This window comes from Vicugna pacos, chromosome 10 (assembly GCF_048564905.1).
Source record: "Vicugna pacos chromosome 10, VicPac4, whole genome shotgun sequence".
NCBI lineage: Eukaryota > Metazoa > Chordata > Mammalia > Artiodactyla > Camelidae > Vicugna > Vicugna pacos.
Window position 1 is genome coordinate 162,805 of NC_132996.1, and position 27,570 is coordinate 190,374.

A 27,570-nucleotide genomic window follows, 5' to 3' on the forward strand; every position below is an offset into this window, starting at 1 on the left:
TGACTATGAGCCACAGTGACACATTGTCAAATTCTTGTGCCTGTAGCTGTGATACCTGGCCAAGTCTGTGCAGCCAATTTTATCGATGGTGCATAATGAAAATAACTAACCTTCCCTGAGGACCATCTTATGTGAAATCCATTCATTGTCTCACTGAATTCCCTAAGCACACTTTTTGGTACATAACAGTCTTAAAATATGAAGCAGGGATAAAATGAAGCTCTGAAGTTTTGAAGCCTTGCCCGAAATCATGCAGTTGGGAAGACGCGGTGCTGGGAGCTAAGCTCGAGCCAGACTACAGAACCTGAAGGGCCCAGCAAGTCCCCTCACCCAGGAACCTGGCCCACAGCCACTGCCAGGTCCTGTTCTGTTTCTATGAGTGCTCATGGGAAAGTGCCAGGGACTTAGCGTAAATATGACTTGATTAAGAAATTCAAACTGGGATAGCCTTTTGTTTGGGACTGCAACCTGGGAGTGAAACTGGCAGTGAAGTAAGGGAGGAAACAGCCCTGGTTGTAAGAACATTTCTAGGGAAGAAGGCTCCCTGATGGGCTGGCATGGGAATCGCTGTGGTTGTGAGCCCCCTGTTGCCCTGTGGGGGTGTGGGCAGGGAAGGAGAGAGACTGTTCAAACTGGTCATAGTCACTACAGTTTGTAAACAGCTGAGTTCTGTTCCCTCACAGCTCAGACACATGCAGGACATGAGGCTGCTTAGCTAATGACCAACAGTGGGTAGCAAAGGCCAAGAGTGGGGTGGGGAGGAGAGATGGGACCACCTTCTAGAAGAACCTCTGCCCCAGGGGTCCAGGAATGTAATGAATGATTGGGGATTCACAAAGGGTTTATATGACCTCATCAGGTAGTTCCTACTTTAAACTGAGAGTCTGGAATATATGGTAAAATACGGTGGAATGACTGCTCTTATTTTAGGTTCTGCAAAAACTTAAACAGATGGATTTCTATCTCCATTATACAAGCACTGCTGGGTAACCTTTAGAGCCATGTGAGGATCAAACGAGTGAGTACTTATTAATACTATTACCATGCTTCTACTGAATTAACACTTCTGCAACAGTATAATGGCCACGCTTCTTAACAACTGCCTCTGTAAGAGCTCTTGTAAGTCATAAATAATATTTATAAAGAAAATATATTAAAATAATAACAATTACAGTTACAACAAATATGTTGTTTATAGCGATGTCAGTGTTAGCATCTGCCTCTCATATTAAACAATGCCCAACACTGGATTCCTTAGGAAGTATTGCCAATGCATGTTTGGACTTTTCAAAGTCTTCAGCCCATGAAGACGTTTTACTCACATTGGTCCACCACAGCCAGAATTGCTGTTCCTTGCATGGTGGGCTGCCATGCTGCGATGTCCTGGGCTTTTTCTGGTACCATGCGTCTATACAGGGTAGTCAAGTTTCCACATACCCACTCTGATTTGCAATATATTGTTCTCCAGAGCCAACAGATTGGCCACTGGAAAGAGGCCACAGATAAGGTGGTGAACCCAAACTGAATTTGCCTCAACTCGATTTTGAAGGAATGGACACACAACATGGAGTGGTGGATGGATGGAAGGACAGCATCAATTCCTTTACTCCTGTAAAGAGAGAGGGGCAAATGGTGAACTAAATCCCAAAGAGAAAAGACATTCATGGTAATAATAATGTTCAACAGTGAAAGAATCCAAACAAAAGGCAAATATAAAATCTCTCGGAAGAAGACACATTACAACCTGTTTCTTTCACGTATATACCCTTAGTAGGAATAACATACTCAAAAATCTTCAACCAATCATAGTTATTTTCTGGTAACAAACTTGGGAATCTTGAAGCATATTATTCACTCTCAGTGTTGAAATAATACAATCTTGGAAGATGATTTGTCATTGAGGATTAAGAAAAAGAATATTGTGGTTGTATATAAGAATTTAAAAAGGAATAAGGAATGTACTTTTGGGAAAGCTCTGCATAGAGAATGTTGGAGGAAATGCACTGAAAATAGGCAAGTGAGCAAGCTCCCTTGAGTCTGGGAAGGTGAGTGCAGCACATTCAGAGAGTCTATGAAGTTATTACAAGTCACAGAAAGGTATGCAATTAAAGTGTCTTCCTAAGCAAAATATCCTTCTTCAGGAATTTTTATCTTGATATTTCTATGGTCTGTGTGGTCACAGGAAGTCAAAGTTATGGTGGTGGCTTAGAAGTTCTTTTCTCTCTGTCTGTAATTTACAGGGCATTGCTACAGATGGGGCAGCAGAGATCTGCGGTAAGCTGTTCCATGGGGTGGGGGAGCAGTTAGAAATGATAAGGCCAGAGATCTAAAAGACTTTTAGACCCTAACTGGCAGACTTTTAAGTAAACTACCACAGGTATGTAACTAAGACAGTGGATGAAAGGCAAGTTTGTAGTCCCTTTAGTGTTACTGCTCAGTCAAGGGATAGGGACCACTCTGGCCAGGAACGGCAAGACCGTGGATTGGGTGGATGAGTAGGAGGAGCTGACATTTGCTTCTGACCTGAGAGGCAGGGGTGTGTTGCCGAAAAACCGACAGTGCTGGAAAGAAGCCTCATGTCCCCAGCCTAAAAGGAGATGTCATATTCAGGGAAGTCACAGAGAAAGAACCAGAGTTAGTGATGCCACAGGGTCAGCAGCGTGGCAGCAGTGATGTCAGTATCTGTTTCCATAACCCACCTAACCCTACATGAACAAGTCTGCCTACAGGGGGCGGGTAAGTATCAGAAAAATGTGGAGTAGGTGCAGCCACTGGCAAATTGGCAAGTGGACATCTTAATGAAATGCACTGCTCACAGTCACCATATTGGAAAGAGGGCCCCACACTGTCAGATCCCTTTCTAATTCAAGAGAAACTAGAAATTAAGACTTCATTAGCAATCATCCCTGTTCAAACCCAGAAAAGATATCATTTATAATGACAACCAAGGCACAGACTATTCAGAAATAAATTAATGAAAAATGTTAAAATGATTCTGATAAATGACTTAAAAAAGAAAAAAAATGATGATTGAATGAACAATAGAATGCACCATCCTCTTCAGTTGGCAGACTCAAATTTGGGGGACATAGAACATTTTTTCTCCAAAATAAATTTAGTATCTGAATGCAAATTTACTTAATAAACCCGAATGGATTTAAGAAAAATTTCTGAAAGGTGATCCTAAATTACTTCCAGAAATATACACAAATATACAAATAAAATAATGAGGAGGGATGTTTGAATTTGTAATATTAGGCACACTCTGGAAAAGGATAAAATAGGACCAACTGTAGGAGATATTAATCTATGGTCATGGAAACAGTATAGAAATAGTGCACTGAGAGTATGAATGAAATAGAATACATTTCAAGAATAGATGTGGATATTTAAGAGATTTTAGTAATATTATAAAACTGACACTTAAAATCAGTGGATTCAGGTACTGGTGTAATTAACTAAATCATTAGAAGGCCTGGTACATTGTCCGCACTTTTGACATTAAAATAAATTCCAGAAAATTTTTTAATTAAAAATAAAACACTAGAAATAACCCAACATGATTTAATCTGTTCAGATAGTCAAGCGAGAAGAACTTTCTAAAAAGCTTTTGGAACAAATACCAACAAGAGCAAAGGCCTAGCAACACAGCAAGGCCAGAAACGCCCCCTGTAAAACAAAACTGACCCTTGCCCAACCCTCTCTCACTGCCCTGTATTGCTCTCTGATACTTTCTATACTTTCTTCTTCCCTTTAAAGTCCAGTATCTTGGAGAAGTGCCTGCGCTGATGACTCCTCCAGGGCTCAGAGCCCTGCATCCCCCACGGCCCTCACCACGGCACTGAGAAAGGAGTTGCACTGCCTGTGGCTGCGTGTTTCAAACCAGTGGGCATTTTCAGCTCCTGTTTATTTGATTACCAGGTAGCTTTTGCCGTGGACAAATATTTTCCTCTCAGTGGAATGTTTTCCCCCCTTAATTTTTGTTTTAATTAAATAAATATTAAAAGCCCAGGCAGAAAAGTGTGTGTGCACATATGCACACACACAGATACACACAGATCTGTTTTTTAAAAGCTACCTAAGTGTAGTCCTCCTCCGCCTTTTCCTCAGTTTAGACAATTAGAGGTGGGCTTTAGCCCTTGCTTTTATGCCCCACACAACCCCCTTTCTCACTACGCTCCTTTTATTCAGTGTTCAAATCCCTCTTAAGCCAGGTTACAGCCTTCTCTGTGTTGCCTCAACTCGTTTTCTCTCAACTGCACTGCTATTCTTCTTTCTCTTGGTGGACCTCTCTTCTCCCATTTGCCATGTACATGGCCCTTTTCCCCAAGGCCTCGTCTTCAGTCCTCCACCTGGCAGGACTGAATCGCCCCCACAGCCTCACCCACAGCTCCTCTGAGCTCCTGACTGGTGAAACCAGCTTAACAATGGACATCACCCCTTAGATGTCCCATAGACACTTCACACTCAAAATGTCACACACAGAACCATCTCCTCGAAACCAGCTCCTCCCCTTACACTCCCCCTGCAGATCTGCTCTCTGGATGGGTCACTGAAAGTCAACTCAGCAGCTCTGCGGCCCGCCGCCCCGGTCCTGCAGTCCCCACTGCAGCAGTCACCACTTATGCCGCCCATGTCTCTCTCCTTCTGCCCACGGCCTCTCTGCAGGCATGTGCCAATTGTTGTCTGGGTTACCTGGGTTGGTCCCCGAAATATCCTTTCCCCCAAAATATGGGCCTCCCCCCAAAAATAGTATCTTCCATTCTGCTGCCAGAATAACCAGATATTCTGCAACATAAACATTATGCAATTCTCTTACAAATATTCCAATATATCCCTGCTTCCTTAAGGATATATTGAAGTCGAAGCACACAAGGCCCATCGTGACAGAGGCCTTGTGCACCTGATATTCCCACCTATGGATCCTTTGTTCTAGCTCTACTTGTTGTTCTTCAGTCTGGCCAAGCCACTTCATGCTGTGTACACATATATGTCTCTACCTCTCTGCATGAAGTGTCCACTCCCTCTACCACAAAATTGAGAGCTAACTTCCTTTCACCTTTCAAGATTCAGTTCAAATATTTCCAGCTCTAGGAAGTCCAATTTGTGTTCACCTGCTTAGCAATCCATTAACTCCTTGCCATGCCTCGCCTGGCCTGGGAAGTGCAGACACCAAGTCTTACCTGTCTTGGTCTCCCCAGCAGTTGATGCAGTGTTTGGCATAGCAGTACTCAATGTTTGTTGGTTGGATAAATGAATGAATCAGTAAAGAGATGAGAGGTCTAAAATCGCCCCCAGTTACTCAGCTGCCATTTTGGAAAGTTTATTCTGCGGAGTTAAGGAAATGTCAGTGCAGGTGGTGGGCAGTCAGAACAGAGGTGAGGGCGTGGGGGAGACAGGCCTGTTCCTGGAGAGCGCAGGAGAGGAGTGGGTGGGAGAGCACTGGAGAGATAGGGAAAGGAGGGGGCGGGTGCAAGGAGATGTTGAAGAACAACTGATATTAAATGCAGTAAATTAAATGGAGAACATAATATGTGAAGGGAAGATCAAGTTAACACAGCAAGGGTGGAAAAGGCAGTACCAGAGATGCAGAGCTCTCACTTCATCCCTCACAGCATTCCACTTATGGCACCCGCCCTCTGGGAAGGCAGCGTCAAATTCTTGAGAGACTGGTGTTTGTGCTGTGGGTGCTCTAAGTACAAAACGGTATCTTATGGCTTCCAGATTTTAAGACTGATAGATTATTTCTCTTATGTCCCATGTCTGAGTTCTCAGGCAGCAGGATCATTCACTGGTGGGGGGAGAGATATTGTGGTTAACAACTCAGGGTTACTCTAATAATCTCAAAGGACAGTGGGGAATTCATGAAAACAAATAGAAGAGAAATTTCACTCAGAAAAAACCATTTGCCATATAGAACCTTGTGGGGGCATTGGGGGCAATGTTACCGCCACCTCATCTAATAGTTGTATGTGAGTGTGTTGAAACTACAAGCTCAAGTCACTTAAACACGTAGGAGAACCAGGGTCCAGGCTGTGGTGCTCCAGACATGGACGGGAAGATGAAAAGTCTGACTACTGCCTCCGACAGGATCACTACAGTCGGGGAGCACAATGGACATGGGCACGATTATGCACCATCAAGACAAGAATCAAGTACAATTCATGCCTAGACAGGAGAGCAGATAATCTCTAAAAAGTGGAGGGGTCCCTGTCAAGGCTTGGCAAGAGTCCTTCCAGGCAGAAAAGCAGAGAAAGGTAATTCAGGCGAAGGAGACTAGGGTTGGTGGCTGCGTGCAAGGCCTAACGAAGCACGGGTGGAGGGCTCCAGGGTCATGTATCAGTAGCTGTTCCCCCTCAGCAGCTAAGAGGCATAACTAAAAGGCAGGTGGGGTGTCATTAATGATCATGGGGAAAACTGGGAGGAGGAAACTGAGGTCAGGAGGTCACCACCAAAGGCAATTTATTTTAGAGGAACAAAAATAATTCAAAAAGCACTTGGAAATTCTATCTCCCATGAATGAAAAGAACACAAAATAAGTTTCACTCCAGCATTGAATACAGAATAACAGACTTCCTACTCTCAGAAATGGATTGAATTTTCTAATTCGTCAGGGATTATTTAGATAATAGGAAAACGAATAAATCTGAAAAATCTCTCTAGAATAGCTGTTACTCCATCCTGTTATGTAGGGTAGAGTTAGGCTGAATTATTTAATTGGTATTTTAATGAGACTATAAAGTTCTAAAAGCCCTATCAATTTCTCCCAAAAGCGTACAATTTTTCCTTTCATGACATTTATTTGACTTAATTAGAACAATAACTTTTTTCCAAGGCTTTTTTTGTGTGTGTTAAAATACCTAATGATATGCTGCCCCCAGAATGTTGTTGTTATTATTAATGCTGATAATACCCCCAATAAGACATATTTACCATTATGACTCATTTTGGAATAACAGGTCATTGGCTTAAAGTCCTTTTGAAAATAAGGAGAATAAACGAACATAATTTCTACACCAGGGACAGCAGCTGCACCCTTCATGGAACCTGGTCACTAAACACAGCAAAATCAAAGATGAAACTCAAATCAGACACCAGGCCACAAAGCATAGTTGACTGAAGATGCCACAATATGACCTTTCATTCACTGAGGGAACCAGATGCATTTCTATGTATAATGTATATTTTTAAAAGCAATTATTTTATATATAGAATGTAATTTAGGAAAAAGAAAACTCCATCTGTAGACTTATAAACAGGAAGCACAAAGGGTGCCTTTGCAGACAAGAACCTGCATGCATAAATGCAAAGCCTATTGACAAAAATCCTTTCCTGTCTCCTAAGTTTAAAAAAAAAAACTACTTCAAGGCAGTGGTGAGCTGAAAGGTTTCAGATACAAAACGTGCACATCAACAGCCTTCTAGTAGATAAAAGTGCACCATACATAATAGAAAAGATAAGGTTTCCTATGGAAATCTATTTTGAGATGCAACAATTTAAAGGCAACTGAGAGCTCAAAACCAAGTTCAACCAAGAGGAACAGAGCCCAAGCAAATGTACGGAAATGGACAAAGACATTGGAGAAGGAGGGGATCTGTGTTCTACCGATACTCCAGATCAGCAAATTCATCCTGAATTCAAGCCAGTGATGTGTCATGAGGTCACTCAAGGAACCAGGCAGAAACCATCAGCCAGAAGAAATAGGAACAATATCAAAGGCAGGTGTGAGATGTGGAAGGGGTGACCCGGTGCACCTTGCTGCAATGAGGCAGGATGCGCTTGTGGGCTTTCTGTACAGGCTGACTGGCTCACATGACTCTGTTTAGAAGGATATCAGCCAACAGCTGTGCCACACGGGCTACAGCCTGAGCTGAGTCACATCTAGTAACGGTTCTGAGTTCATCCTTAGACGACATGACCAGAAGGATCTGAGAATCAATGGTGGAGACATATCTGAATAAGTATTCCATTTCATTCCTTGGCAGTAAATCTTCAGCTTTGTACAACATAAATATTGACAAAGATATACACAGGCACCCTATTTGAAAGCCTGACTGCATAATTGCATCTAATGGAAAAAAGCGGGCTCCGTTTCGGTATGCTAGGACATTGTTTGGCTTGGTAACCGATGCTTCTGAGACCCAAAGCATACTCTAGTATAACCGACAGCACAGAAATCTCCACTGATGACTTACTCATTTCAGGGTATTCATAAAATAACCCCAGTTTGCTCATGGGATACAGATGGTTTTCCCGTTCCCATCGTGGGTTGGTCTGTTCTGCTCCCGAAATTGTGGCATCATTAGATTCATGATCCAGCTGTCAAACAGATCAAATTATAAGGCAGAATATTATCAGACCAAGGTCATAAAAGTATTACTGATATCTCAAGCTGAACACATCATCTTCCCAAGAATTTAATTTCTTGTTTTCAGGATAAATTTCTTTTTATTGCTGCCTCCCTACCCTCAAATATTGTGAAAACTAGTCCTGACTACGTGCCTTGGGTTTACCAAAATTGTAACGACTACTACTACTTTATCTCCTACCTCCTTTTCAGGTGGGCATTTTAGCTTTTAGAAGATGCCTTCCCTCATTTGTCTTTTTTACCCCCACTTTTCTGCTATTATCCACCATGGCCTTTCCAGTCTGAAAATCATCAGAGAAAATAAGTAAAAGAAAGAAATACAGGTTCTGTGAGCTGGTGATAAGTGCTGTGGAGGAAAATAAAGGAGAGTGAAGAATGTGTGCTAGGGAGGAGTGGGGATGGGGCAGTGACCTTTGAATAAGGCAAAGACGGGAGCAAAGGGGTTTGCAGAGAATGGGCAGAGGAAACAGTGATCACAGGCCTGGAGGTCCCTCACGCTGGACAGACAGCATGGAGACTGGTGTGGGCCACAGTGAATAGGAAATAAGTGGTGGTTTTGGGGGTGGAGCCTTAGAGGCTGCCGTGAGGATGTGGGCATTTTTCCCTTTGAAGGAATTGCGGAGCCCTGGAGGGTCACCGAGCAAAAAAGTGATACTCTAATTTGGATAGAACAGGTCCAAGACCCTAATATAAGCTGAACAAATCAAGGGCCAAAGAAGTGACATGCCACCTCAAATTCAGTGCAGAGCTTGAAAGAAACACAGCCTCGACTCGCAGCCCAATGCTCTGCCCCCTTCTGGATGCTGTCCCACAGAGCTGTCTCTAACGTTATGTTTTTTCCTCACTCAGAGGCTTGTGGGCCAACTGAATGCTTCCCCCTTTTTCAAATGGCAATTTGTCCTGAAAGGAAATCAGAGTTGGCAGTGAAACAAGGCATGGACCTGTAGCCTACAGAGCTGTTGTCTCTGAAAGCAACAGGTGGCACGTGGTTTACTCGTGGAGTTCAGCAGAAGAGACAGAGCAACAACAGACAACTTAGCATCTGGCTGAGCTTCGGCTGACAGCACTGCACGTTTGGATGGATTTCAAATTTGGACAGTGAGGCGGCTTCACACGAAAGGCAGGTGTATACATCATACATGCCCACACGTCTGTATGCATACACACGTAGACACACACAGAGCATATGATGTGACTTGTAAAGAGCTGCCTCTGCTTGGTTTCCCACGGCCTCTAATTTCAGCATTAACCTTTCATTGGCCATGCTCCCAGGTCTGCTACGAGATTTCTTTGCAATGGAACATGCCCTTCGCTTCACAATCTTTCCCCACTTCTTTCAATGACATTAGGGGAAGAGCAGGGAGCCCTGGGAAATGCTGGGGATATGGACTCGAGATACCGCTGAATCTGAATCCACACTTCATGGCTTATTTGTTATTTAACTTTATTTACATTCAAAATGCAATTGTTGCAGATCTCAGAAGATGATTTACACTCACTGCTATGGCAGAATGTTGCGGTTAGTAGACTCACCACTGGATCCTCTTATTCAACACGTTCTTCCAATATTTCAGATATTACTGTATCACAAATGCCCATTTCTATATTTTGATATCTGCTTTTCAGTATAATTATCTTCCTTCTTTATTCTCTAAATCTTATGGTTTTAAAACATTTTTCTGAGAAGTGTTCCACAGGCACTTTACATATGATAATTTGATAAAGAGATCCTGGAGATCAAAACCACATTTAAATCCTGAGATAAACTCAACTGTGTCATATACATGGCTAGGTTTAGTCTGCTTACTTTGTTACTTTGTTTAGTAATTTTTGTTTCAAACAACAAGATCCTTCTGTATAGCACAGGGATCTACACTCAATAACTTTTAATAGCCTTTAGTGGAAAAGTATATGACAAGGAATATATATATATATAGTCCAAGAATTAAACAAGAATTAACACAATATTGTAAACCAACTATAGTTTCAACAAAAAAAGTTGAAATAAAATTGAGAGATGAAACTTCCACTGCCCAGGCTGCTATGAGGATGAAAAAATTCAAAGCAGGCCAGGTATTAGCAACCCCCCTGACACAGCAAAACCCCATGTGGGGTCTTCCTTTTGAGCAGCACAGGCTAACCGGCTGTGGTCACCTGTAAATAAGGTTGAAGTCACTTAGACCCTTGGCTTGGGATCACCGTGGCCACAGGGGTGGGGGTCACTGTAGCACCTACGAAAATGACGGGGCCAGCCTGCTGCTGAAGCCACTCCCCAGGCTGCAGCCCAGAGCGCTGCAGGCAGGTCTGTGGTCCGGCCGGGGGCGCACAGCTCCACAGCCCCTCGGAGCCCTGCAGTGCGGGTGGCGCTGGGACCGCACTCGTCCATTACCCTCCCTGGCACCCAGACTCGGGATTCTCCTGGGGGAATTTTTCTCTGCCTCATACTTCCTGTCTCAGCCACTTGTGGAATCCGGTCCATGCCCCAGGGAAGAAGGGCTTTTACCCTCTGGGACCCAAATCCATCACGGTTTGGATCCAGAATGAAACTTCCATGTTAACTCACCTGGCGCTCCCTTCTTGTGCTGAACTGCCCTCCCCCGTCGATGGCATTAGGTCATATTAGAAGTCCCGACTTGCTTGTCCTTAGCTAAGACTCTGAGCCTCTTGCTCAGTGTTCCTGAGTGGAATCACTCATCTGTGGCAGAAAAGCTTGGGCTGTCGTCTACCCATCATTGTCCACGGTCTTTTGGGCTTTCTGTTGGTTTAAGGTTCTTGTGCAGGGATATCAATTTGCACATGAGAAGCAACTGTAGACATTTTAAAAAATACAGACACTGGATCCTCCCCCCTCTCCTGCCAAGGCTGGAAGCTTTCTCCCTCTAGCAGGGGTTACACAATCATTTGCTTGGGAATTGACCACACATATTGGCATAATCATAGTATATTGCCCTTTACTCTGTGCTTGCCACGTGGCATTTTCTACTTCATGTTGTCTTTGTACCTTCATTATCACATTTAATCCCTGCATTATAGATTATCACCATTTCTGTTGAGGACACTCCTACTTGCTAATCTTGAATACAAGTATCTTTGATTCTCTTAAACTATTTCATTCCTGAGTTTCCTGTTCCTGAATTTAAAGAGTGAATTATGGACGCATGTATTTAAGATTCTCTTATTATATGTATCTGACTCATCCTCTAACCAAATCATATCTGGAGAAGAGAAATTTTCTCTTTTAAACATTTGCTTTTTCTTATTATATAGTAGTGCATACACACAGTGGAAAATGTAGAAACATATAAAGTAAGAAAATTACAGCCATACATTATCTAAACACCAAAGGACTATGCTATGTCATTTTGGGCATTTAACTATTTTTCTTTATATTTTATCATAAAATTTCCCTAGGAAAGTTGCTTAACCCTGGAATTGTACTAGCCTTTTGTCCAGTACAGAATAACATTCCCAGAAATGACCCCAACATCAAAATAGTATGTGAGGCTGGGAAGGCCACAGGGCACTCAGCTTATTGTCTGAGTCCTACAAAGAATGCTGTTAATTCACTGATGTTACGCATTCGATGCCTGTGAGTCAGTCACTCACTCAGCTGGCTCGGACTGAGACCTACTTTATACCAGGTGCCGATCCAAGTGCTGGGGAGACCCCAGAGGGAGCCTGGATCACGGCATCACTGTCCTTAATTTGCTCCCAGAATCCTACTCAAGAACCCTACATGGGATAGGGGGGGCGGAAGCAGGTGAGATATGGTGAAATTCATTTCATTATGTTCCTTTAGACATATTTAAAAAGCATGAAAATAGTCGCTAATTTTGGTAAGTTTTCTTTTCCTTTCCTATGTATTTTTGAGGATGGGTATAGTTTTGGTGCAGCAAGAGTAATTGATAGATCTTTGGTATGTTAGGATTTTATATGAAAAATTAAGAAGGAAACTGCACTTATACAAAGAGAAGAGGCAGTGAGGAAAAAACAAGCTACCCTCGAACTTGGCTACAATTCAGAATTCCTGGTTTTCAAAAAAGGGAAACATAATTCAAAATAAATTCCCTAAATATTTTAGCCCATAGTAGAAATACATGGAGGCAAAGTTCAGCTCACTGGAAGCTAGAACAATGTGCTTACTTAAGCGAAGGTATAAACAGACCACAGATACTATAATGCATCCTTTATTTTAAACTAGTTCATGTGAGCAAGTTTCATTTCACATAAATTGCTAAGTAACAGTTTTGGAAATATATCCTTCTTGATTGGTAAAAATAGCTCACGGATTACCAGATTCAACAAAATTTAGTATTAAATAATTTACTTATTTCCTTCAGGAAATTCTTTTGAGTAATCTGAGTTAAGTGTTTCCTCTATCTGATCTATTACTTTTCACAGAGAAAAGTAGTATTATTTGCACATGACCTACTTTTACTCCTCTGGAAATATCTGACTGTGAGCTCAGGTTAAGGGTTGTCTACTGCACAGTAGGGAAAAAAAAGTTTCATTTCACAGCGGAGATCAGAATCATTTTTTTGAGGGGCGTGGTGAGCTGGGGGACAAGGGAAATTCCTTTGTTTCGAGACAGACCCCAGGAATCCACACTGAAGCTGAAAGATGAAGCCCTTGTGAAGAAATGTGGAAGGACACACTGACACGAAAATGTGTTCATTCTGCAAAAACAGAAAGAAAGAAAGAAAAAATAATTTAACTGCCCTATAAAGAGAATGGACAGAAACTTGGTAATAAGGGAGAGAGAAGGAAGGTTAAGAAAGGGAGGAGAAACAATGAAAGGAAACTTGGATGCGGTGGGCAGAATACCAGGTTTCTGGAGCCTACAATGAAGGATGATAAGAAAAAAAGTACAGTTTAACAAAAGTTACAAAGTTTAAAATAGTTTAAAAATTAAAAAACAAAGTTAAAAAAATAAAATTTTATAGTGGCATGGAAGATTTTAAAATGATGGAGGTTTTTTATTTCAAAATTCAAGTTGTTTGAGTTTCTCCCCCATGCTACAAACAACAATAACACCTGCTTGTGTAAGTGGTTTTGGGGGACACCACAGAGAGGGACGAGCTCTGCAGTTAGGTTGGCCAGGAGCATAATGCTGGTGTGGAAGGCAAGACAGAAGAGAGATCAACAGTTTCATGAAAACAGATACTCAAAGCCAGAAATTATCTTAAAAAGGTTAGTGTGGTAGGCAGAAAAATGTTCCCCGCCAATATGTCTATGTCCTCATCCACAGAACATAGGAAGAGGTCAGATTCCCTGGCAAAGGGGCCTATGGTTGCAGATGTGGTTAAGGTTGCTAACCAGTCGACTCTAAGAGAGACCAGCTGGATTATAGATTTGGGCTCAGTGTAATCACCAGGGTCGTTAAAGGAGGAAGAAGGAGGCAGAAGAGGGGAGAGAGGAGAGGAGATCTGACCACAGGTTCAGAGTCAGAGGCACACAACCATGCTGACCTTGAGACAGAGAAAAGAGGTCACAGGCCAAGAGACGCAGGTGGCCTCTGGAAGACAGAAAAGTCAAAGATACAGTTTCCCCTGAGGCCTTCAGAAACAGCCGTGTCAACACTTTGACTTCATCAGGCTTCTGCGTTCAAGAACCCTACAAGGTTAAATTTGTGTTGTTTAGTGGAGACTTTTTCTTTTTTCTTCCTACTACCATGATGTTTGGGGATACTAGTTACAACAGCAACAGAAAGCGAATACAGTAAGCTCCTTGAAATGTTCAGAAATTGCAGATAACACTGGACTGTCCACTTTGATGTGGGATTGGGCTTATGTGAAAATCAAAAGGACAGTGTGACCTTTGCTAACATCTGCTTTTCTCATTTTTAGGAAGAGAACAGTAAGTCAAAACCTCTGTTGTTATTATTTTAGACAGTGTCTCTTAAAACATTATGTAACCCTGTGCCTTAGGACACTAAGAGAGTCTCTGTCCTTAGAAGAACCTGGATTCAGAGAGATAGGGTCTTACATCTGAGTCCCACAGTGGTCTCTTATTGGCAATGAGAGCTTGGGCAAATCAGTTACCCTCTTTAAGCCACAGGATCTTCATTTGCAAAAGGAAGATAAGAATAAGGATTGTTTGGGTGATTAAATTGTACACACACACACATGCACACATACATATATGTACAACATTTAATACAGTGACTAGCACATACTAGGCACTCAACAAATTCCTGTTATGGATTTTTAAATGCATATATAAAAGGAGGAGAAATTTGCAGGAAGTTGTAGGAAAACTTAGTTCATGGCCCCAAAAAGGGCTCTGATCAGTCAGTCCCCAGTGCTGTGCTAATAAGCAGAGACTATAGCACTTGAGGATTTATGTTAAACATAAAAAGGAAGGTATTTAAACATAATTATTAAACAGCAGGTACATTTATAATGTTGGCTGGATCATCTTATCTGGAGAGCTTTAATAAGCAGAGAGTCTCCCCTGTTCTAGAGATGGCCACGCAGGAAAATGACGTGGGTGGGTGGGCCGTTCTCACCCCAAGATCACATGACTGAGTACTCACGGAAGTAACACCTCTTGTATGTTATTCCAGATGGACTGTCCTCCCATGATTATTGTCAGCTGTGTCATCAGTTCAAGGAGACAGCCACTTGAGTCACACTGGAATATTAGAAAGAAAATCTCATTTAAATTTTGGATAGCTCTAACATGAAATAAAGTCATTATTTTATGCCTAAAATATCTAAGGAACAGAGAGTAAAGACACTCTTCATTGGGCAACTAAGAGAAAACCTGAAACAGGTTAGACTGTCAGAACACAAAGCTGTATTCACACCTCTTCATTTCTGTATTTTTACAGCCAATACACCAGATCTCACAGATAAGTCACAAATCTGCCCTTAAAGAATGTGTTGTAGAAACACGAGGAGTAGTAGTTGACAAAGTGGAACAAGAACACCTTCATGGCTGGGTTGTTCTCATAGTCAGTCTGGTCCTTGGGAGCTCTGCAGCTAGAATAAAGAAAAGTTAAGTCTGCAAAATTGTGAACGGCTTTGAGACCCTAATCAAAGCCACGGACACATGAGTTAACACGCTAAATATGTATGTATATATATATATATATATATATATATATATATATATATATATACACACACACAATTCACACTGTTTTCATATCAGCTCTTTTGAATTTCTTAACATATCCACTATGTTAATTCCAACTGTACACACTGTTGTAAGAGTTTCTCCCACTAAGAACGAAATATCTCACAAGGCAAAAAAAAAAGTCACCCGTTCCTTAAAATTTATAAGCACATAAGTATCTAATGGGCAAGAAATTTCCTTTGTCAGGTGTAATTTGAAAGAAAGCTACTTCTAAACATCCTGCTAAATAATATTCTCTTGTCTCCCTGAACGGCAGTAAGGTAGGACTATTGAAGAAGACAAACAAAACACGGGGCAACTTGCTAGAAGCATTTGGGGAACATAAAACGGGTCATCCTTCTAGTTCAGAATTTGAATTGGTCTTAGTATTTTCAGAAGATGACAACTGAGCAGACCACTGGGAGAACCACCCAGCCACATGCAATGTGTGGGAAGCACTTAACTTAGGCCGCTAAGCCGCTGGGTGGGATACAAGCCAGAGAGAAGAAACATTTATTATAGAAGTCGCAGCTGATGAGAATAGAGCTACACTAACGGGAACAGCATGGGGGGAAGACATATAACAGTGTGATTAATTGTCCTCTCCGTAACGCACAAGCAAATCTGCCACTGGAACCACGACCCTCTTCCACTTATTTGCAATACAGAGACTATTTACTTTCAACAATAGGGTACATTATCTAATGTAATTGAAATTATTATTAAGCACTGACATATTTACACAGAGTTTGGACATTCTAAAGCTTCCTTTGTCCCTTTTACTAATGCAAAAATGGAGCTAATTCACTTCTCACATAGGCTAGAGAAAATACGTTTACACTTGAAGTTAACTAAAGACTGTAATGTACTGCAATTGAAGTGCTTAAAAGATAGTCTCTGTTTTGACCTTGTTCTAAAACTAGTGTAGAAATTATCTCAGCTGCAGGAGGACCTTACCAGAGTCAGTCATCATGATTGCCACTTTCTCATATATGGCGTTCAGGGTCACCATGATGATAAAACTGATGAGGGAAGCAGTGATGGGCGTGGCCCACCTGCACAGTCAGGTACTTTTGGATTGGGTCTGTTCCATTCAGGTTCTTGGGAAGTTTTGCAGAAAATACAATGAACACTGAAAGTCCTTAGACAATGATCCCAATAACTGAAGCAATGGTCAACAGGACCTGACAACCCAAAAACCCAGCAGCATAAGACTCACTAATGATCGTATTTTTACACAGAAAACTTGCCCCCAACCCAGCTTAAACAGAAAACATGCATGTGTTGTAAACCTCACATAAACGTGAGAAGTGATATAAATCGCACGTAAATGCCATGAGACGTGAATATCAGGCATGTTAAATTTTAGGGGAGGAGGAATGAAAGATGTCAAAAAGAATGAGTGCATCCAGTAATGTAACATGCTGACAGCAGGAGCAGCTGTGTGCAGGGCATAGGGAATATATGGGAACTCCACTTTCTGTGAATTTTTCTGTAAACCTAAAACTGCACTAAAGAAGGAAGCCTGTTAAGTATATTTTAATGGGTGAAAATGGGGTAACTGGTGGCATGATATTTTGGAGGGAAGTCTGTGATAGCAGAACCAATGAAAGTATCCCTTCTACATCTGTAGAATTACTTAGGTTATGAACTAGTTGTAACCCATGAAGGGGATATGCTTCCTTTCAAGGGAGAACCTATCACTGATTCAGGGGTCAGCAGGTGCTAGCTATCGTCTTCATTCTGAATAAAACCAGTGAAGCTGTGGACATGCCCTGAGGGAAACAGTGGAAGTGACAGCAGGTCTCTGCTGATGAAAGCTTCACATGCTTTTCATACTCCTTGAGATCTTAAAATGGCAGGTATTCCTACTCCCTGCATTTACATAAGTTTCATGTCCCTGATCCCCTGTAGTTCTGACTGTGTGGACCCAAGGGCAGCGGGGGTGTCTGAAGCATAATTTGCACGTGGCTGATAGGGTTTCAGTTCCTCACTTGGCAGGTTTTTTCCTGCCCATTGAAGAATGCACATTAAAGATCCCATTTTTAAACTGTTTTCCTTCCATCTACCTTCTTGGTCATAGTCCAGAAGCATGTACTCAGTGTCCCTGGCTGCTCCTGATGACTGCCCCAGACAGAAAGCTACAAAGAATGTGAATTTCAGGACTAAGTGAACCACATCATGTTATTTACAGTAACAGCGGGTGGCTGGCTTGCACCTGCAGGGGAGAGCAGAGGGAGTGTTTACAAGCCCCCCCTGGAGCCACACTCCTGCATCTGGATCCCAGCTCCGATGCTAGCTGTGGGGCCTTGTGGAAATTTCTTAACCTCTAGGGGCTTCAATCTCCTCACCCATATAATGGGAGGATAATAATAGCAATTTATAGGACCATTGTGATGAGTCAATTAGTTACTAATTGTGAAAACAATTGGAACATTAACCGCAGGCATGTGAAAAACTCTACCTAAATATTAGCTATGAATATGGTGACCAAAGTCTTTTTTTAATTATTATTATTATTTTTTTTACATTTTTTATTGATTCATAATCATTTTACAGTGTTGTGTCAAATTCCAGTTTTCAGCACAATTTTTCAGTCATTCATGGACATATACACACTCATTGTCACATTTTTTTCTCTGTGATTTATCATAACATTTTGTGTATATTTCCCTGTGCTATACAATGTTATCTTGTTTATCTATTCTACAATTTTGAAATCCCAGTCTATCCCTTCCCACCCTCTACCCCCCCGTAACCACATGTCTGTATTCTCTGTCCATGAGTCTATTTCTGTCCTGTATTTATGCTTTGTTTTTGTTTGTTTTTGTTTTTTAGATTCCACATATGAGCGATCTCATATGGTATTTTTCTTTCTCTTTCTGGCTTACTTCACTTAGAATGACATTCTCTAGGATCATCCATGTTGCTGCAAATGGCATTATGTTGTCGGTTTTTATGGCTGAGTAGTATTCCATTGTATAAATATACCACATCTTCTTTATCCAGTCACCAGTTGATGGACCAAAGTCTTAAAAAGGCATTTTTCTTAGTTTTTAAGCCATCAGTTTGTAGAGAAAGCATTTTATTTTCTCCTCTACTCTCTTTCATCATCCTTTCCTTCACAGTTAAGTCTTCATGCTTGTGAAAGGAATAACTTTTTGGTGTGTGTGTGATTAAATGTGAAAATTAGTTAAGGCTGAGAAAAATGTATTATAGAAGGTATATTAAGCCTTCCTCTCTTGTACAGCACATATAGGCCATTTAAATAGTATGCATTTTTTAAAAGTCTGCATAATAATTTTTTAATTATGTATTAAGTAAACATAAAAGTTAAGAATCCTTAAATGCTTACTATTGCCTCAGCACACATCTATTTTTCAAAATCCTCACAATTACCCTGTGGGGAAAGTAATATTATATCTCTTTTACAGATGAGGAAATAGAGCCACGTGGAAATGATGCAATTTGCCCCAAATGAAGCAACTTTTATGTGAAAGTACTGAAATACTCAAAGAGCCCAAAGACACACTAACTGTATAGCACTGTCTCCTACATGGTCTGTAAAATCAATTCTAATTCATTTCAGAACTTTTACAAACTTGAAACATTTCCATTTTTCTTCCAAGCACTTAATGGGTTCAATATTTCTTAAGAAACAGGAAAGCTTTCCATTCTCCTTCCTTAAGTTTCTTATTTATCATCTTTTCTGATCATAAATTTAACATTTGCTCATTAAAGAAAATTTGAAAGCACTCAGTAATGGACAGAACTTCTGTCCTGTATCTGTCCCCAGTCTTAGAAGAGGACCCAGAACTTGCTTTAGGATAAGTAACCTCCCTTTCGTTTTTAGTCCTGTGATTTAACCTCGATTGACCCACTCTTTCTGAAGCACCAGAAGTAGATCTCAGTTGGTTTAAGACAAATAATACCCCTCATTGTATTGGCCTCGCACATGATTGGAGAATTGGCAAATAACCCAGGAAGAGCCACTATTATGTGAGGAGATATGTGCTGGTGCCCATGTGAATCATAAGCTTCCTCTATCAAGAGAGAAAGGGGCCAAAAGGGACCTGTCTTGGTTTGGATGGATGATCTGGGATGCTGCGTGCCTAGAAGCATCATGCTGAGACATCTTTGGACACAGAATGAAGACAGGACAAAAGCAGCCCTTGACATCATCTGGGCTAGAGTATCTCTCCTTGACTGAAGCCAGACCTCAGACTGGAGGTTTTCATTTACAGGAACCAATAAATCCCATGCATCCCCATTTTTTGGTTGTTATTTAAACACATTGGAGATTGATTTTGTCACCTGCAATCAAAAGACCCCAACTCTGAAAATGAATAAAAAATAAAATAAGAATAATTGCTTCGACCTTTAGACATAATTCCTTCAGAACGGTGCATTGTTTGTATATTACAAATCATTTTATATATTAATTTTATCCTCAAATCTATCATAACACTTTGACATGTCATAAAATATTTTCATGGACACACTTTTTCATGACTGCATACTATTCTACTTTGTGAAGGGTTGGAAGAATATTTTGGCTGAGATTTTATATATATATTTATACACATACATATAAAAGTATGTCTGTGACTTGCATCCATACTGACTTTTCCCTGCCATTTTGAAATAATTCCTGATTAAAAGTTTTTCAAAGCTGAATTAGTGGATTAAAACATATGAGTATTTTTGACTCTTGATATCAACTGCTAGACTGCTTTCTAAGAAGGCTTGAGGAGTACACCAGAATTTAACACAGCATTGTAAATCAACCATACTTCACAAAAATTATCCAGTAACTAGGCATGGTATTGGTGATCACTGGCATTTCATCCTCATAAACAGAGCTGTGTCACTTGAGAGGTGGAAAACTATTTCATTTTGATGTGCACTGAGTGAATTACCATTGAAGTGTGACATCTATTTTTTCCTTTGTGAATGTGTGTTCATATTTTCGGCCTTCTGCGCTCCTGAGATTTTTTGATGTTACCTTTGAAGTGATCTGAACTCTCTATGTATTGAAGGAATTAGCCCCTGGTCGGATTTGTAAACAAATAACATCCTCTGGTGTTTTGTTTAAAATTAGGATGCTTCTGATGCATGGAAATCTTTGTATACTTTCCTCTGAAACTTACTGTTCATCTAGAGGCTGTATACTCATCCATATTTATTTCTAGTTTTTTTTTTCTAATTGTGTTACTTTTTAAGTGTTTCTGGAATTTATCACAATATATGGTTCACTGTATGATTTCAATCTTTTCTTTTCCCCCCAAGTAGCTAACAAGTGTTCTATTCACTGAATAACCTTTATTTATCTCCCTGATTTGTAATGCCTTCCATCTCTTATATTAAATTATTATTGATATCAGAGCCCATATCTGGACTTCCTGCCCTATTTTCTAATCTGGCTATTCTTGAACAAGTAAAACTCTCATTATCTTATTAATTATTATATTACTAATATTATTTTATTCACAATAAACCCAAAAGAATTTTATAATTTCTGATACTTTGGAGATATGATCTTTTAATCTAGAATCATGTGATTAAAGCACCTTTTATACCTTTCAGTAGTTTTTACTTTTATTTTTTGATAGTTCCTACTATCCTTTTGTTAGGCTATTTTTGGATATTTTACCTTGGCTGTTACACTTGGAAAATTTTAGAAATCTTAATGCCTCCAACTGGTCTCTTAATCAGACCCTGGAGAATCCTAAACCACTGATCTGATTTGAACAAATGAGGTGAAAAGAATTGGGTGAAGCACTGTGAGCAGAAGAGACTGTGGAACCTCCAGAGTGGCACCCTGCATTGGCTCAGATGTTCTCTGGAAAAAGTTTTCTCTATGAGACTACATAGTTCCCAGCTTGACTTTCAGTTTTCTCAGCATTTCACATTAGATTTTAAAAGTCTGTGGCAGGTTCTTACCCAGAAATAGAGCACTTGCACAAAGGGTTATATGTATACACTTTCCCCAGGTGGTAAAGGGAACACGCTCTTCTTCCTAATTTAAAAAACAAGTTTAGTCAATCAAGGGATTACACCAATGAAATGATATTTTTCCTAACTGGTCACTAAATCCTAAACATAATATAAAAAAATAATAATTTTCAGACATAGCCTCATTGTTTGTAAATGCATGGGTTTTTTTCTGTTTTTTTTCTTTTTCTTTTCTGTTAACGATGTCAAACACACAACAAAATATGTACAGTGTTCGTTTTAATACTATTTTTTGAAAATTCACATGTGAACAGTAAACTGTTTCCCTGCCATGGTCTGAACACCTGACCAGGCCAAGCTTTAAAGCTCTATTCCTTAGCTTGCCTTTGATTTCAGAAGTGATGGTAGTTACAGCTTAGAGTCTGTGCAGGACAGAAAATATCACAGCTGTCTGCAGCTAACTGGTCTCTACTGTGTGTTTCTTGGTTGAACTTTATGTTTTAATTAGCTACAACTATGAAGTTTAAGAATTTCCATTTTAGAGTTTATATTTAGAATTTTTTAAGAGATGAAATCAGTAAGACTCAAGATTTACCTGGATTATAAAACCAGATATAGTATAATAATAGCTGTAACTAAGTACATGGCCCTTCCTCTCTGCCAGGAGGCCTTCCAAGTAGATTCTGTACATTACTTCGACCCGTCTTTACCACTGTCATGAAGAAGCAACTCTCTTATTCTTATTTTATAGGAAACAATGGCACAGAGAAGTTAAGTTGTCCAAGATCACTTAGGAAGTAAGCTGCTGTGTTCAAATATGAATTTAGGCAACTTCATTCGCAAGAACTCACTACCACGACGCTGGCCTCTCTAAACAATGGAGCATGCTTTCGCAAGTAAAGTAAAATACTTCAAATAAAAAACTAAAAAAAAATAAGGCAATTTTTTAAATAAGGAAGAATGATAAAGTTAAATGAGTCTTCATCTTCAATTTTTCAACAAGCATGTTTCAATGAAAATTTAAACTTATTAGTTGGCAATTTTAAATTTAAACTTGGCAGTTTAAATGACCAAAAAACTTTTCTTCAGTATTTTTTGTATGCTGCCAATATGATAAGTTTTTGTTTTTCAGGACTCAAAAGCATTATGAACATCTAATTTTGTCTTAGTTTCAGCTTTCATCTCTGAATGTACAGTCTTTCACCAACATACGCTTTTACCCACATCTTCAGTTGTAAACAATGGGAACTATTCATAATGGGGATTATTAGAAGCTTATTACATTGTAAAAGACCAATGTCACTTTCTATTGGTAGCTGAACCTCATTTTTGTTCATTTATAAAAAGAGGAGTTTGACCTACTCCCTCCATATCTTTTCAGTGCCAACATTCTGTAGATCTGTGATTCAATTTATTAAATCAATATTTGGAGACATTTTCAGATGATCCTAGTAAAAGCATTTTTTTCCCAAGAGTTATTCATGCTCACAACCTACTGTCCTGTTGCTGCTGACCGCAAGCACCATCAGCTCTAAATTATCTCAGCTGATGGAAAGAAGCAATAATACAGATGACTCAAAAATCATCTTTTCATAGCTCTGGAATGTTGATACAAAGATATATAGTTTTATTTTTTTAATTTTGCAGCAGGAGTGGCAGCAATAAATTTACATTTCCAATTATGTAAAATGCCTAGCTCAAACACTGCTCAAATACTGATGGCACCTCAACAAATGTTTCCCTGCTTCTTCTACCCTTTCTCTGACTTTAGGATGAGAGTCATGCTTCTTTGTGCACATCCCAATAGGAAGGGGGAGCAGTGACCGGGACTTAGTTCAAGACAAAGGGGCACCTAGTCTACGATGAAAAGGAGGCTGCAATAATGAAGTTGCATGTGAAAAAATGGGAGTCAACTATAAAAACCAATTTGTCTTTCCTTCTACATCTGTGTCATTGCAGCTAATTTATATTTTGCATTTTTTTATTGGTGTTATGAAAGGATACAGATCAATGCCTCTTTTCATATACACTTATACCAGTCTTTTTCTTTTCCCCTTTTTTCTGTTATTATGAAGGAAGGACCTCACTTCTCTTCTGTGTCCACCATTCCAGGCAGTGCTCCTTCAACTTGGCTGCACATTAGAATAACCAGAGGAGCTTTAAAAACTTCCCTATGCCAGAATGCACCCCAGGCCACTGAGTACCATCAGAGTTTGCAGTGATGGAATCCAGGCACCAACATTTTTTAAGGTCCCCTGGTGATTCCAACATGCAGCCAAGGCTGACAAGTCCAGAAGTAAACACACTAAAGTGCATCTAAACAGCACCCGCTTTTCCTGGGTAATCTCATCTATCTCCACGTGGGGACAACGTGCCTCCTATTCTGGCCAGACTTGTTCTTCCTGCTCAACCGTGTCCCATTTGTACTCAAGCACTGCCTGGCGCTGATTCCAGAACTCCAGAAGTAAGGTGACTAACAGAGAGAGAGAACAGCAGAATGTGGATCTTCAGTGATGACTGATGCTTCAGAAATCTGTACTTAATATTTATTACACTTAACACTTTGGTAAATGGTTAATAAAATCACATTTTATTTATAGGCGATACTAAAGAGAAAAATGAGTTAATACCTTTTTTTTAAGAAAAAAGAAAATGAAGATAATTTATTGAACTTTTGGAAACAGACAAGCTCTCTAGCTCAAGGGAAAGGTATTAACGTGATGGTCAGAGGCAGGTGACTATCTGATGCTAAAGTACCTGCTTCCAGCATATTATGCCCACTAAAAACACAAATATCGGGGGGAAGGGTGGGTATATCTCAGTGGTAAAGCACGTGCTAAGCATGCACAAGGTCCTGGGTTCAAGTCCCATTACCTCCATTAAAAAAATTAAAAAAAAAGCACAAGTAACTGTCACAATTTAAAAGCAATGCACGGTGCACCCTCCAAGCCTTCTCCTCACATCACTCTGTCTCTTCTGTCCAAAGGATCTGAGGGTGGGGAAGGGGATGAGAATACTTTAGTAGCCCCTGCATTTCTATTTTCCACCACCCCAGTCACACAAACTTAAAATAATATTCTTAAATATGGAAAACTGCCATTTTCCTCAATCATCGGTAATTTTTAGAAATCATCATTCTGTTTTAAGACTCGTAATTTTAAATAGTAGACAAAAACAACATGAAATGTTAATTGAAAATGTGGCTTCAGGGTGAATCCCCTAAGCCCTTCTTCCCACCAGACTGTTATCCCTAGGCCCCAACTCTAGAGAAATTGCAGAATAACCACTATGTCCTCCACCATTGTACGTGAGTCTCTACAATGCTCTGAGAATAAAGAGGAAAAAGACACAGTCCCTGCTTCCGGGAGCTCCTAGGTGCACAGGACTCATTGTGAAATGATGGCTGAGGAGGCGTGTTAAGAGGGCTTGGATAACAGTCAGCAGAGGGTGCTCGGGGCAGGGAGCCGGAACTGTAGCCAAGGCTCTCCCAGAGGAGAGAACCACTGTGGTGAGCTCTGAGATGCCCTAGAAGTGATCAGGTGAACTTATAATGTTAAGGCCATTTCTCCCTGGGGAGCTGCACATGCAAAGGAGGGAGGCCAAAGAGAGCCAGGTCCCTTCCAGGAACTGCAAATAGTCTAGAAGCGAGCACAGGGTGTGGGAGGCAGGTGAGGCAACCAGGTGGAGAGATCACAGGGGCACATCACAAAGGGCTCTGTGTGCCTCCAAGGTAGAGGAGACATGCAAAGTGATCTAGAAAGAGACAAGATAGAGGCAGGGAGGACTATTGGCAGGTTCATGTGAAGGCCTGCTGAGGCCCTGCCAGGAGGAGAGAGAAGAAAACATTTCAGCAGGTGGACGGATTGGCCACAGGTGTGATGGAAGGGCAGGAAGGGGACAAAGATGCCGACCAGCTTTCTGGCTTTGGCAGTGTCTAATTTATAATGCCATTCCCTGAAATAAGAAAGGCAGGAACCTCCTAGAGGAAAACATAGGCAAAACATTATCTGACATACATTTCAAAAATTTTCTCCTAGAAGAAATAAAAGCAAGAAAAAACAAATGGGACCTAATGAAACTTACAAGCTTCTGCAGAGCAAAGGAAACCAGAAATAAAACAAGAAGAAAACCTACGGAATGGGAGAAAGTTTTTGCAAGTGAAACCGACAAAGGCTTGATCTCCAAAATATATAAGCAGCTCATACGACTCAATAAGAAAAAAATAAACAACCCAATCCAAAAATGAGCAGAAGACCTAAACAAGCAACTCTCCAAGGAAGACATACAAATGATCAAAAAGCACATGAAAAAATGCTCAATATCACTAATTATCAGAGAAATGCAAATCAAAACTACAATGAGGTATCACCTCACACCAGTCAGAATGGCCGTCATTCAAAAATCCAAAAATGACAAAGGCTGGAGAGACTGTGGAGAAAGGGGAACCCTCCTACACTGCTGGTGGGAATGCAGTTTGGTGCAGCCACTATGGAAAACAGTGTGGAGATTCCTCAAAAGACTAGGAATAGACTTATGACCATATGACCCAGGAATCCCACTCCTGGGCTTGTACCCAGAAGGAAATCTACTTCAGGATGACACCTGCACCCCAATGTTCATAGCAGCACTGTTTACAATAGCCAAAACATGGAAACAGCCTAAATGTCCATCAACAGGTGACTGGATAAAGAAGACGTGGTATATTTATACAATGGAATACTGCTCAGCCATAAAAACTAACAACATAATGCCATTTGCAGCAACATGGATGCTCCTGGAGAATGTCATTCTAAGTGAAGTAAGCCAGAAAGAGAAAGAAAAATACCATACGAGATCGCTCATATGTGGAATCTAAAAAACAAAAACAAACAAAAACAAAGCATAAATACAGGACAGAAATAGACTCATGGACAGAGAATACAAACTTGTGGTTACCAGGGGGGTAGAGGGTGGGAAGGGATAGACTGGGATTTCAAAATTGTAGAATAGATAAACAAGATTACACTGTATAGCACAGGGAAATATACACAAAATGTTATGATAAATCACAGAGAAATAAATGTGACAATGAGTGTGTATATGTCCATGAATGACTAAAAAATTGTGCTGAACACTGGAATTTGACACAACCTTGTAAAATGATTATAAATGAATAAAAAATATTAAAAAAAAAGAAGGGCAGGAAGAGGGGCAAGTCATGAGAGGAGACAACTGATTCAGTTCTGGCTGGGTGCCTGTGGGCTCCAGGAGAGATGTGCAGTAGGCAAATAAAAGTCTAGAAATCGGGAGAAAGTTCTAGGCTGAGCCAAGTAGTTTTCCTGTTTCAAGAGGCTAATTGGTGTGAGTGGACAAGCTCACAAGAGGTGTATAGGGATAGCTCTCACCCTCCTGCATATGGGATGCATTTGGGAGCCTTTAAAAAATAGTGCACCACAGCCTGGAGTGGGGCCTTTGTACTGTTTATTATTTTTTAAATACTTCTTTTATTTTTGTGGGGAGTATTGAGCTTTATTTATTTTAATGGAGGTACTGGGAATTGAACCCAGGACCTCTTGCATGCTAAGCACGTGCTCTACCACTAAGCCATACCCTCCCCACCTTTTTTTGTTTTTAGACGTTAGCTCTACCCAGCAGTCAGGGTTGAGAATCAACCTGCAGAGAGCAGAGAGCCTTGGGGTTAGAGAACAAGGAGAAGCTGCCCAGAGCCCTGTAGACCCCACCAGGGGCAGCCGGAGATGCAGGGAGCCTCGGAAGGGCTATGAGGAATGTGAACTCAACACTCCCCAATGGCAAAGACGTCAAACATGTTTCAAGCACCCACTTCCCAGCAGTGTTTGTTCTGACTTTACTAGTATTCCAGTAATACTGAGTGAGAATAGAAATTATCTGGACACAGGGATCAAATTCAAATGCTGATTATGACCATTCTTAGTTGCATGATTACTGATTAAAAATTACTCGTCTGCCACGTGTAAAACGGGGAACCTAGCACAGTGCTCGTGGGCTGCTGTGAGCGTAATGAAATGACATCTATAAAGGCGCTCCTGACTCTCAGAGGTAATTGCTACTATTGTCCCCATTTGGGACACCAAGAAACAGAGGCACAGAAAGCTTCAAACATTTGCCCA

General features: G+C 40.6%; 1 long non-coding RNA gene across 1 annotated transcript in view; it reads right to left on the bottom strand.

Moving 5' to 3' along the window:
* Positions 1 to 1,390: 1,390 nt before the first annotated feature.
* The window catches only part of LOC140698627 (uncharacterized), a 51,094-nt gene continuing 24,914 nt past the window's right edge, over positions 1,391 to 27,570 (bottom strand). The window contains exons 3-5 of the long non-coding RNA XR_012076396.1: positions 14,904 to 15,001; positions 8,196 to 8,319; positions 1,391 to 1,609 (exon numbers count right to left, since the gene is read on the bottom strand). This is a non-coding gene — a long non-coding RNA (uncharacterized lncRNA). The remainder of the gene's footprint in view (positions 1,610 to 8,195; positions 8,320 to 14,903; positions 15,002 to 27,570) is intronic.